The sequence below is a fragment of the Moschus berezovskii genome, chromosome 2 (genome assembly GCF_049115385.1).
Source record: "Moschus berezovskii isolate FMDL1 chromosome 2, NW_MosBer_1.0, whole genome shotgun sequence".
Taxonomy (NCBI): Eukaryota; Metazoa; Chordata; class Mammalia; order Artiodactyla; family Moschidae; genus Moschus; species Moschus berezovskii.
Window position 1 is genome coordinate 18,417,219 of NC_142461.1, and position 13,957 is coordinate 18,431,175.

Consider the following 13,957-nt stretch of genomic DNA (forward strand, 5'->3'; position numbering starts at 1 on the left):
CAGCTGTCCATGGTGATCAGTCCTAAGGCCTTTCTGAACAAGCAGGGAAGAAAGGAAGGGACTCAGAGATCAGACACTGTCGGGTGAGGTGAGCACCAACTGGAAGTCACAGTGGACCGTGGTGGGTAACTCCAGGCAGGCAGGTAGAGTGCATCCTGGCAAGAGACTGGTACCAGGTAAAGCAAATAGCACAGAAAGAAGTGTTCAAGTGGTGGGTTCATGGAGGGTTGTGGAACAGAGCAGGACCCTATCATCCTTGCCTGCCCCTGCTTCCCCCTCTCCATGTCTTCTGCCTGCCTTTTGTCTGTGGAAAACTTTAGTCAAAGAATAAGTTCGAGCAGAGAAGTGAGAACATGCAAAAACAAAGGAAAACAGCCTGTGCTTAGTCGCTCAGTTGTGTCCGACTCTTTGCGATCCCAAGGACTATAGCCACCATGCTCCTCTGTCCATGGGCATTCTCCAGGCAAAAATACGGAAGTGGGTTGCCATGCCCTCCTCCAGGGGATTTTCCCAACCCAGGGATCGAACCCAGGTCTCCCACATTGCAGGCGTATTCTTTACCATCTGAGCCACCAGGAAAACAGTCAAAGGAGACCAGATAATAATAATGTAGTCATTAAGCATAACCTAGGACCTTTAGTTCCTTCGTGAAAGTGAAGTGAAGTCTGCTCAGTCATGTCCGACTCTTTGCGACCCCATGAACTGTAGCCCACCAGGCTCCTCCTCCATCCATGGAATTTTCCAGGCAAGAATACTGGAGTGGGTTGCCATTTCCTTCTCCAAGGGATCTTCCCAACCCAGGGATCGAACCCAGGTCTCCTGCATAGCAGGCAGATGTTTTACCATCTGAGTCACTTGGACCCATACTTCCCTCATGGGCTATAGATAATAATCTGAGCCATATCCTGTGAACTGTCTTATAGATACTGAAACCCCAGGTGGAGAAGTTAACCACCCGATGGCCAGACTGTAGCCATGACATAAAGTGTCACAATTCTGAGAACCAGCCTCAGAAAATGGAAACAACTGACCCTGGAACTGAAGATTACCTGTAACCAGTCAAGATGTTGCTGGTCAGACCACTGATGACCAGTTTCAGTTGACTGTGACAGGCAACTGTGCTATTTCTTCATGCAGCCCCCTCCTTCTGTCTATAAAGAAAGGCTCTTGCCAACTGATTTGTCAGTGGGGGGAGTCGGCCTTTGGACAGATGTCCACCCTCCCCCCACCCCAGTAGGGCATCTGAAATAAAGTCAAGCTTCTTTTCCACCAACCTGGCCTGTTTATTGGCGTTTGAGTGGTGAGCAGCCAGACCCCCACCTTTCAGTAGCAGTAGCAGGAGGGAAGGGCTGGAATTTAGCATCATGATGTCCCTTTTTTCCAGAGAGATCTGGCATTGCAAGCCTGATCTCTACCCAAGAAGCTCTGTTCAGACAGGGTCTGGGTGAAGGCTGCTTTTCAATACTGAAAGTGAAAGTATTTGTTGCTCAGAGATTTCTGACTCTTTGTGACCCCGTGGACTGTAGCCCATCAGGCTCCTCTATCCGTGGAATTCTCCAGGCAAGAATACTGGAGTGAGTTGCCATGCCCTCCTCCAGGCGATCTTCCCAACCCAGGGATCGAACCTGGGTCTCCCACATTGCAGGCGTATTCTTTACCATCTGAGCCACAAGGAAAACAGTCAAAGGAGACCAGATAATAATAATGTAGTCATTAAGCATAACCTAGGACCTTTGGTTCCTTCGTGAAAGTGAAGTGAAGTCTGCTCAGTCATGTCCGACTCTTTGCGACCCCAGGAACTGTAGCCCACCAGGCTCCTCCTCCATCCATGGAATTTTCCAGGCAAGAATACTGGAGTGGGTTGCCATTTCCTTCTCCAAGGGATCTTCCCAACCCAGGGATCGAACCCAGGTCTCCTGCATAGCAGGCAGATGTTTTACCATCTGAGTCACTTGGACCCATACTTCCCTCATGGGCTATAGATAATAATCTGAGCCATATCCTGTGAACTGTCTTATAGATACTGAAACCCCAGGTGGAGAAGTTAACCACCTGATGGCCAGACTGTAGCCATGACATAAGGTGTCACAATTCTGAGAACCAGCCTCAGAAAATGGAAACAAACTGACCCTGGAACTGAAGATTACCTGTAACTAGAACAGTCAAGATGTTGCTGGTCAGACCACTGATGACCAGTTTCAGTTGACTGTGACAGGCAACTGTGCTGTTTCTTCATGCAGCCCCCTCCTTCTGCCTATAAAGAAAGGCTCTTGCCCACTGATTTGTCAGTGGGGGGAGTCGGCCTTTGGACAGATGTCCACCCTCCCCCCACCCCAGTAGGGCATCTGAAATAAAGTCAAGCTTCCTTTCCACCAACCTGGCCTGTTTATTGGCGTTTGAGTGGTGAGCAGCCAGACCCCCACCTTTCAGTAGCAGTAGCAGGAGGGAAGGGCTGGAATTTAGCATCATGATGTCCCTTTTTTCCAGAGAGATCTGGCATTGCAAGCCTGATCTCTACCCAAGAAGCTCTGTTCTGACAGGGTCTGGGTGAAGGCTGCTTTTCAATACTGAAAGTGAAAGTATTTGTTGCTCAGAGATTTCTGACTCTTTGTGACCCCGTGGACTGTAGCCCATCAGGCTCCTCTATCCGTGGAATTCTCCAGGCAAGAATACTGGAGTGGGTTGCCATGCCCTCCTCCAGGCGATCTTCCCAACCCAGGGATCGAACCTGGGTCTCCTGCATTGCAGGGAGATTCTTTACTGTCTGAGCCATCAGGGTGAAGCCACTTTTCAGGAGTAGCCCCAGGCAAGATTACCAAATAGGGAAATACATTTTCATTTCTAGAAATTTCCTTTTCTTTGGTGATGATGGTTTCCATTAAAGCAGAGAGTAGAAGATACTCTTTTGCTTTGTCCCCTCTAAACTGCCTTCAAAACCCCTTCTCAGATGCTTCATTCACACTATGGTATGAGTGTTGGAGAATAACTTAATGGGGATATTTGCATTCTTCACCAGAAATGGGGAAGTTATAAGAGTTGAATCTGTAGCTGATGGAATCTTTTTAGATACCATACGTGGGAGAGAAGGTAACAAGTGACTTTGTTTTGTGGGTATGGAGATCATCTGGAGGTTGAGCTATTGGTTTTGATGCTCTTCCTTAAGGTGTGGAAAGGGAGAACAGAAAGGAAAGAGTTAAGGACAATTCTCCTTTACTGCATATAAAGTGTAGTGACCTTCAGGTATTAGACATTTTCTATCATCACGTCGAAGGATATAAATATTCCCTCCTTTTGATGATCTTAGTTGCTGTAGTCCTGGTGTAGTTCCACGATGTTTTCCAGTCACAAGTCGTGTCCAACCCTACATGACCCCATGGACTGCTGTCCATGCAGGCCTCCCTGTCCCTCACCATCTCTTGGAGTTTGTCCAAGTTCATGTCCATTGAATTGGTGATGCCATCCAACCATCTCATCTTCTGTTGCCCTCTTCTCCTTCTGCCTTCAATATTTCCCAGCATCAGGGTCTTTTCAGTGAGTCAGCTCTTTGCATCAGGTGGCCAAAGTATTGGAGTTCAGCTTCAGCGTCAGTCCTTCCAATGAGTATTCAGGGTGAATTTCCTTTAGGATGGACTGGTTGACTCCCCTTGCAGTTCAAGGGACTCTCAAGAGTCTTCTCCAACACCACAGTTCAAAAGCATCAATTCTTTGGTGCTCTAGTTTAACTCTCACATCCCTATGAGAGATACTCTTAGCTAAAGCCAATGGTGTGTTTGAGCCAGCTCCTGCTGGCTTGCAAGGATGATCCCGGACATCTCCTTACAAGCTGGAGTTCAGTTACATCACATTGGTAGCTGAAAATTAGACATGGTGGGAGTATTTACACCATGGAAATTGGAAATCCTTTAAAGCAGGATTTTTTTTCAGAAAGTTGACTGTTAAACATTTATCTGCATACATGAGGAATGCTGGGCTGAAAGAAGCACAAGCTGGAATCAAGATTGCTGGGAGAAATATCAATAACCTCAGATATGCAGATGACACCACCCTTATGGCAGAAAGTAAAGAGGAACTCAAAAACCTCTTGATGAAAGTGAAAGAGGAGAGTGAAAAGGTTGGCTTGACGCTCAACATTCAGAAAACAAAGGTCATGGCATCTGGTCCCATCACTTCATGAGAAATAGATGGAAAAACAGTGGAAACAGTGTCAGACTTTTATTTTTTGGGCTCCAAAATCACTGCAGATGCTGATTGCAGCCATGAAATTAAAAGACGCTTACTCCTTGGAAGGAAAGTAATGACCAACCTGGATAGTATATTAAAAAGCAGAGACATTACTTTGCCAACCAGGGTCCGTCTAGTCAAGGCTATGGTTTTTCCCGTTGTCATGTATGGATGTGAGAGTTGGACTGTGAAGAAAGCTGATTGCCGAAGAATTGATGCTTTTGAACCGTGGTGCTGGAGAAGACTCTTGAGAGTCCCTTGTACCGCAAGGAGATCCAGCCAGTCCATTCTAAAGGATATCAATCCTGGGTGTTCATTGGAAGGACTGATGCTAAAGCTGAAACTCCAATACTTTGGCCACCTCATGTGATGAGTTGACTCACTGGAAAAGACTCTGCTGCTGGGAAAGGTTGGGGGCGGGAGGAGAAGGGGACGACAGAGAATGAGATGGCTGGATGGCATCAACGACTCTGTGGACATGAGTTTGAGTGAACTCTGGGAGCTGGTGATGGACAGGGAGGCCTGGCGTGCTGTGATTCTTGGGGTCGCGGAGAGTCGGACACGACTGAGCGACTGAACTGAACTGAACTGGATAGAATTCATTTTGAAGTATTGCTTTTACATACCTAATGCTCTCCCTCCTGTGGAGGATAACATTTTAATAAGTAATACTGATAAGTGTATAAATGTACAGTTAAGCTTACAAAGCATCTTTGTACTCAGTCTTTGCTGTTAGCGTTTTTTAACCTTAAAATAAGAAAATGCTGCTTCTGACTGCAGTCAAAATACATCCTGAAATGACTGTGGGTTAGATGAGTTGAGAGTGTTAACCGAGACCCTTTTAACCTGCAGTTGTGGTCTAGCCTTTTCTCACCTCCTCCTCTCTTCTGGTCTCTGTTACTGGAAAGAATTCCAAGTGTCAGCCATCTGTTCAGTTTAATGAGTTCAGGACAGTGTATGCTTCATTCATGGATTTTGGCCTCTTGACACAGGTTAGCAGGGACACATTATCTCTGGAAGGGAAGAAGCCTACGTGCAAGCACGTTTTCAACAGAGGAAGATTTTGCACATGAATGAAAAAAAGTGTTTAGAACAGTGAGTATATAGGAGATGAGTTATGGGGCAAAATGCACTTTTCAAAGAAAGGTCTGTTAGCTTTTATATTTGAATCAGAAAGAAATAATGTCACAGATAATCACAGCGTATATATATGGAGTGATGCTTCTCATTGAACCCAGGTCTCCCGCATTGTAGGCAGACTCTTTTCCAGCTGAGCCATGAGGGAAGCCTGTTTACCATTTAGTAGTTGTTATAACTTGTTTTCATTATCATAATGACTATTATGCATACCCTTACCATTCCCAAGACAAGACTCAAGATTGAAAAAAGAGAATTCCTTAGAAAAATGAGATATTCTAAAAAGCTGAGTCTTTTGATATCTCTGAGGTAAAGAAATGAAGAAAGATGTGAAGAAATGGAATAACTACAGTGCCTTTGGACAGACTCAGTACAGAACCTACTTGTAACACAAAAAAGCTTGTAGTTATTTCAGGCACTCAAAGATATTGCAAAGAGAAAGCCCTAAATGCTGAATCTGATGCAAAACAACTTAAGTGTTACTCTAAGAATAGTATATGCTTTGACTTAAATGCAAAACAATGATCTCCATTTAGACAGCGGATAAAAGATTCTAAATAGTAGGACTGATTACCTCAAACTTGCAACTTTACATGATTCAGTTGGCGTTTATTGAGCATTTACTATGAACCACATGCAGTGAGTGACCTCAGGATGCCCACAGGATTGTGATGGGAAAGCAACAGAGTCAGTAAATGAGAGAGAAAAATCCAAACTCAAGGATGGAGGTGAAGAACTCAGTGCCCCCCAGTACACTAAAATTAGACTCTAGGTTTTCCTGAGGACATTTTAATGTTTTCCTAGTACATTTCTAACTGTGAGTCTGTCTTTTTATCTAAAAAATCTAAAGCTATACCACTGTATAATTTTATTTCTTTAGCTTTTTCCTTATAAATGTCAATCATGCTCTTTGTGGAACAAAGAGAATGTTTAAGGAACTCTGTGGTGCTGGAGAAGACTCTTGAGAGTCCCTTGGTCTGCAAGGAGATCCAACCAGTCCATTCTAAAGGAGATCAATCCTTGGTGTTCATTGGAAGGACTGATGCTAAAGCTGAAACTCCAATACTTTGGCCACCTCATGTGACGAGTTGACTCACTGGAAAAGACTCTGATGCTAGGTAGGATTGGGGTGGGAGGAGATGGGGACGACAGAGAAGGAGATGGCTGGATGGCATCACTGACTCGATGGACATGAGTTTGAGTGAACTCCAGGAGTTGGTGATGGACAGGGAGGCCTGGCGTGCTGTGATTCATGGGGTCGCAGAGTCGGACATGACTGAGCGACTGAACTGAACGGAATTGAACTGAAAGAAAATGAATCACTTGTAATCTCCTAAAGTCAGAGGTAATCACCTTTTAGCACATTTTCCCCAGATTATTATTTATATATATGTAAGTATAGCATTGATTTCAAGTTGGAATCATTTATATGATGTTATATTCTGCCTTTCCCCTCAATTTCTCATGAGCATTTCTGAATATCATTAAATTTTGTACAAAAACCTGCTTTTTAATTATTGGCTATTTCATTACGTGCTGTTATAACCATTTAACATTTCTTCTGTTGTTAAACCTTGAGGTCATTTCTTATTTTTTTGCTATTATAAGTTATAGATAGTTTTGATGTAGATTGTCATAGATACCCTTGTATAAAAATCTTCGTGCACATTTCTGAATGCATTTCTACCATATTGTAGGAACAGAATTACTGAATCATACAATTATGATAATTGTAATAGCTTTTGATACATATTTCCAGACTGCATTCTCCAAGTGTTTCCTAGTTTATATACCCATCTGCAATGATGTGGATATTCTCAAATGTATGTTTTAATATTAATGTAGCAGATACAAGTGGGGAAGTTGAATTCTGAGAAAAACAATTTTAATTTTTTTTTTAATTGGAGAATAATTGCTTTACAATGTTGTGTTGGTTGCTGCTGTACAATAATGTAAATCAGCCATAAATATGCACATGTTCCCTCCCTCTTGAACCATTGCGCCCCTCCAGGTTGTTGCGGCACCGTTTTGAGCTCCCCGTGTTTTACAGCAACTTTCTTCTAGCTGCCTATTTTATATATGGTAATGCATGAGTTTCAGTGCTACTCTCTCAATTTGTCCCACCCGTTCCTTCTCCTGCTGTGTTCACAAGTCTTTTCTCTGCATCTGCATCTGTAAGCCTGCCCTGGAAATAGATTCATCAGTACCATTTTTCTAGATTCCATGTGAATGAATGTGGAAGTTGCTCAGTCGTGTCCAACTCTTTGCTACCCCATGGCCTATATAGTTCATGGAAGTCTCCAGGCCAGAATACTGGAGTGGGTAGCTATTCCCTTCTCCAGCAGATCTTCCCGACCCAGGAATCAAACCAGGGTCTCCTGCATTGCAGGCGGATTCTTTACCAACTGAGCTGTCAGGGGAGCTCATGTATATGTATTAATACACAATATTTGATTGTCTCTTTCTGACTGACTTCACTCTGTATAACAGGCTCTCGGTTCATCCACCTCACTAGAACTGACTCAAATGCATTCCTTTTTATGACTGAGTAATATTCTGTTATACATATCTGCCACAGCTTCTTTATCCATGCCTTTGTTGATGGACATCTAGGTTGCTTCCATGTCCTGGCTATTGTAAATAGTGCTACAATGAACATTGGGGTACATGTGTCTTTTTCAGTTATGGTTGAAATAAGGCATTTTGCAATGATTAAGTTTTATAGCAGTGAGACTAATATCATTCTTGCCGTTCCCACTGCCTGAATTGCTCATCCCCAAATCACTGATACATTCAGTTCTCTCTACACACCAGCCCCTACGAGAGACAGTTCTGGAACCCTCTGACCAATTCTCCCCACTGTTTTATTTTCTTCTTATTACCACTGTGTGCTCATGTAATCACTTCAGTGTGTCCAACTCTTTGAGACCCTGTGGACTGAAGCCTGCCAGGCTCCTCTCTCCATCGGATTCTACAGGCCAGAATACTGGAGTGAGTTGCCATGCCCTCCTCAGGGGATCTTCCTGACCCAGGGATTGAACACATGTCTCTTATGTCTCCTGTATTGTCAGGCGGGTTCTTTACCACTAGCACCACCTGGGAAGCCCTCTTATTGGCATTGCTTGACACTAAATATTTATGACTTATCTATTGCCTCTGGGCTACTTGACAAGGGTGGGGAGCTTGTCTGCTTCCCCAGCACATAGAGTGTTCAGTCAGCAGGTGTTAAACGGATGCACAAAAATACTTGATGAATGTGATTGCTTTTATGTTGTTAATATTTTTTATTCCTTCAGAAAACCCGAGTGTAATGTTATATAACAAGCAACTGTCAGATGTTTCGTCCATCCCATTAGTAACTCAGAGATGGCTGGCTCAGGCCTTTCCCCTGTAAATTATGTCAACTGCACAATTGCAGATAGAAGCATAATGCACTTGCTTGGCATCAGCAAAACACAGATAGAGGTGGATGGTTATCTGACTTCCCAGTTTTGATGTTTGGGATTCTGAATTAAACCAGAATCTCATTATTTGTTGTACATAGTGAGCCATCTGTGTTTATAGTGCTTTTCCAAATCAGGGTGGTTTTTTTTTTTTTACTATTTTATTATTTATTATAAACTTTTCTTGGCAGTCCAAGGTGGGTACTAGCCTGCACTTGGTGGGACTTTTTTAGTCACCTTCTTGTTGTAATGTCTTAAAACTAGCAGGTGGAAATAATCCACACTTATGGTGGGATTATTGGGCACATGAGTCCTGGTTGTCGTCTGCTCACTGTGGCTTTTGTACAAGGCATGGAAAAGAAGGTAGAAGTGGAGATTCAGATTCAGGTGCCAACCAGAAAATATAGTCAGAGGATGAGATGGTTGGATGGCATCACCAACTCGATGAACTTGAGTTTGAGCAAGCTCGGGGAGCTGATGATGGACAGGGAAGCCTGGCATGCTGCTGTCCATGGGGTTGCAAAGAGTCGGACATGACTGACTGACTGAACTGAACTGAAAAAATATAGTCACGACCTGAAAGTAGAGTCATTTGGTGGGAATGTTTAGGACTCCAAGCCTGGGAGACATCATATTAGTAGCTCTGAGAAAACTACTCTAAGGAGGCAGGGACTAAGTCAGGCTATATACATGTTTGCAATAAAGGGAGAAAGCAGTTTGAACATCAAAGATCAGGTATCAAATTAAGGAATTTAACATTCTGTGTATGGGAATATTATTCTTTGCAGCTGAAGATGGAGAAGCTCTATACAGTCAGCAAAAACAAGACTGGGAACTGACTATGGCTCAGATCATAAAGTCCTTATGGCCAATTTCAGACTTAAATTGAAGAAAGTAGGGAAAACCACTAGGTAATTCAGGTATGACCTAAATCAAATCCCTTACAATTATACACTGAAAGTGACAAATAGATTCAAGAAATTAAATCTGATAGAGTGCCCGAAGAACTACGGACGGAGGTTCATAACACAGTACAAGAGGTGGTGATCAAAACCATCCCCAAGAAGAAGAAATGCAAAAGGGCAAAATGGATGTCTGAGGAGGTCTTACAAATAGCTGGGAAAAGAAGAGAAGTGAAAGGCAAAAGAGAAAAGGAAAGATACACACACCTGAATGCAGAGTTCCAAAGAATAGCAGGAGAGAGAAATAAGAAAGCCTTCCTAAGTGATCAATGCAAAGAGATAGAGGAAAACAATAGAATGGGAAAGACTAGAGATCTCTTCAAGAAAATTAGAGACACCAAGGGAACATCTCACGCAAAGGTGGGCACAATAAAGGACAGAAATGGTATGGACGTAACAGAAACAGAAGATATTAAGAAAAGGTGGCAAGAACACACAGAAGAACTGTACAAAAAAGATCTTAGTGACCCAGATAACCATGATGGTGTGATCACTCACTTAGAGCCAGACATCTTGGAGGGTGAAGTCAAGTGGGCCTTAGGAAGCATCACTACAAATAAAGCTAGTGGAGGTGACGGAATCCAGCTGAGCTTTTCCAAATCCTAAAAGATGATGCTGTGAAAGTGTTGCACTCAATATGCCAGCAAATTAGTAAAACTCAGCAGTGGTCACAGGACTGGAAAAGGTCAGTTTTCATTCCAAACCCAAAGAAAGGCAGTGCCAAAGAATGTTCAAACTACTAAACAATTGCATTCATCTCACATACTAGCAGAGTAATGCTTAAAATTCTCCAAGCCAGGCTTCAATAGTATGTGAATCAAAAACTTTCAGATGTTCAAACTTGTTTTAGAAAAGGCAGGAACCAGAGATCAAATTGCCAACATCTATTGGATCATAGAAAAAGCAAGAGAATTCCAGATAAACATCTACTTCTGTTTCATCGACTACACTAAAGCCTTTTTGTGGATCACAACAAACTGTGGAAAATGCTTCAAGAGATGGGAATCCCAGACCACCTCAACTGCCTCCTGAGAAACCTGTATGCAGGTCAAGAAACAACAGTCAGAAATGGACATGGAACCGTGGACTGGTTCCAAATTGGCAAAGGAGTATGTCAAGGCTGTATATTGTCACCCTGCTTTTTTAACTTCTATATAGAGTACATCATGCAAAATGCCAGGCTGGATGAAGCCCAAGCTGGAATCAAGTTTGCCAGGAGAAATAACAATAGCCTCAGACATGCAGATGACACAACTCTTATGGCAGAAAGTGAAGAGGAACTAAAGAGCCTCTTGATGAAAGTGAAAGAGGAGAGTGAAAAAACTGGCTAAAACCTCAGCACTCAAAAAACAAAGACCACAGCATCTGGTCCCATCACTTCATGACAAATAGACGGGGAAACAATGGAAACAGTTACAGACTTTATTTTCTTGGGTTCCAAAATCACTGCAGACGGTAACTGCAGCCATGAAATTAAAAGATGCTTTTAACTTTCCTTGGAAGAAAAGTTATGACCAACCTAGACAGCAAATTAAAAAGCAGACACATTGCTTTGCTGACAAAGGTCTATACAGTCAAAGCTGTGGTTTTTCTAGTAGTCATGTATGGATGTGAGAGTTGGACCATAAAGAAGGCTGAGCACTGAAGAACTGATGCTTCTGAGCTGTGGAGTTGGAGAAGACTCTTGAGAGTCCCTTGGACTGCAAGGAGATCAAACCAGTCCATCCTAAAGGAAATCAGTCCTGAATACTCATTGGAAGGACTGATGCTGAAGCTGAAACTCGAACACTTTGACCACCTGATGAGAAGAAATGACTCATTTGAAAAGACCCTATTGTTCAGAAAGATTGAAGGCGGGAGGAGAAGGGGACGACAGAGGATGAGATGGTGGGATAGAATCACCAACTCAATGAACACGAGTTTGAGCAAGCTCTGGGAGATGGTGAAGGACAGGAAGCCTGCCGTGCTTCAGTTCGTGGGGTCGCAAAGAGTCGGACACGACTGAGTGACTGAGCAAGAAGTATGGGAAGATGCAAGCCTCCAGGCTCGCTGAATTCATTCCTTTCACACGCACCTCCGCTATCTGCGACCGATCCTGTTTCCTTGTTCGCCTTGCTTCTTGCATTCCCCAGTTCCTCAGCAGTCACTGTGGCGGGTAGCGGCATTAGCTGGGTCACAGTTTTTGGAGCCCTCATTCACATTTGGAGGCCCCAAATCGCTGATGACTGTGACATTTCTTGTTGATTAATATGGCAGGAGATGTTTTCATTTCATACAGGAAAAGGATTCAAAGCCAGGTGGCCAAGGTTTTGGTTTATCCCTTGGTCTCCTGGAAAGTGGTGAAAGGACTAGATTTCCTCAGGATAGTTTGCTTCTGGTTGATTACCTGGGGGAAGACTAGCCCTCTTTCCCAAACTTGTCCTTCAGGCCCATGTGTCTGTGGTTTGTGCCCCCTCCCATTGCACGTGGCACGTGGTGTCTTAGATGCTAAGAGAAGCCTGCAACGTGAGGGGCAGAGGCTCCAGCAACCCTGTTCTGGATACCAAACAGGCCTGGTGAAGGTCAGCACCTAGAAGGTATTTGATTGAATGAACATGAAAGAAACTTACATGTCCCAAGGGGCTGGGTTGGGTTTTTTCTGGTGGCACAATGGTAAAGAATCTGCCTGTAATGCAAGAGACCTGGAAGGAGAGAGATCCTTCCAGGGCCTTCAAGTCTTCATTTTCTCCTGCCCAGTCCCTCCCAGACACCCCAGAGAACTCTTTCCTATCTTCCCTTCCCACCCATCAGCTAGAATCCGCTGATCTATCACTTGACCCAGCCTCTTGCCAATGCTCTCAGCATCCTTACTCCTTTGGACATTCTGCTGCACCAGCTCAGCAAAATCACAACCCACATCTGTCTAGATGTTAACCCTCTTTGCTCCAATCCCAGGCTGATGAGCTTTGCAGGAGAAGTCACCCAGTCTGGAGATGGGTGCTGCTGGGTATTCCTGGTCTCCAACCTCTCCTGGGTCCTCAGCACTGCCCAGTGAGCCATCCATCATCCAAGTGACCTGTGTGTGACATCCAGTTCCTGGTGTGGCCTCACTCCATCCTGCATATGTTGTTCTGACACAATTAGTGCCTCAGAGGCTGAGAGCATGTTGTGATATTTCTTCTCTCTCTGTGTTGACCATGATGGAGAAGCACAGTAAAAATAAATTGATTTGGAATTGTCTTTTGATTCCAGAAATTATCATAGATATTTGAAATTGCCTTGAACCTGATTGTAAAGCAGAAGCAGAGAAAAAAGTGTTTCTTCTGAAGGTTTCTTTTTCCCCCCATGGGATGTGCTGAGCTACTTTCTCTTCGTGTATCAGTTAATGATAATATTTTGCTCCCTGTTCACTTATCTTTAAATAATTTGGCACAATTCTATATTAATCCTTTCAACAGAGCTATGAGTCTGTGAGTGGGAAGTATGGTATTGTAGTGTACTCTTGAAACATGCAGATCAGAGCTTAGAGCTGAGAACACAAAGACCTGCCACAATAGGAGCAAAGCGGAGTTAACCTTGTTTTGTGAAGCATGCCTGGGTTGATATTAGACTTTTGTAGTTCTTTTTTTTTAGTCTTGTAAGCTTTTAAAATAGCCTCTGCAGAGGTGATGGCGGGGGGGGTAAGAGGGATAATTTAGGAGTTTGAGGTTAAAATATACACACTGCTATATATAAAATGGGCTTCCCAGGTGGCCCTAACGGTAAAGAACCCATTTGCCAATGCAGGAGACATAAGAGACATGGGTTCGATCCCTGGGTTGGAAAGATCCCCTGGGGAAGGGCATGGCAACCCGGTCCAGTATTCTTGCCTGGAGAATCCCATGGACAGAGGGGCTTGTCAGGCTACACTCATTGGGGTCGCAAAGAGTCAGACTGAAGTCATATATAAAATAAATAGCCAACAGAGACCTACTGTATAGTGCAGGGGACTCTACTCAATATCTTGTAATAACCTTTAATGGAAAGGAACCTATATATGTATATGTGTGTGTGTGTGTGTGTGTGTGTGTGTGTGTGTGTGTGTCTGTATGTGAATCAGTTTGCTGTACATCTGAAACTAACACGTCACTGTAAATCAATTATATTTCAGTAAAATAGAAATAGAATAGCTTCTACATGATGCTCACAGTGTGTAGTGTAGGTGGTACATTGGAA

General features: G+C 43.5%; 1 protein-coding gene across 1 annotated transcript in view; it reads left to right on the forward strand.

Annotated features, from left to right (window-relative positions):
• Positions 1 to 13,957, forward strand: part of DNER (delta/notch like EGF repeat containing) — a 390,295-nt gene that overhangs the window by 66,298 nt on the left and 310,040 nt on the right. The window lies entirely within an intron of this gene.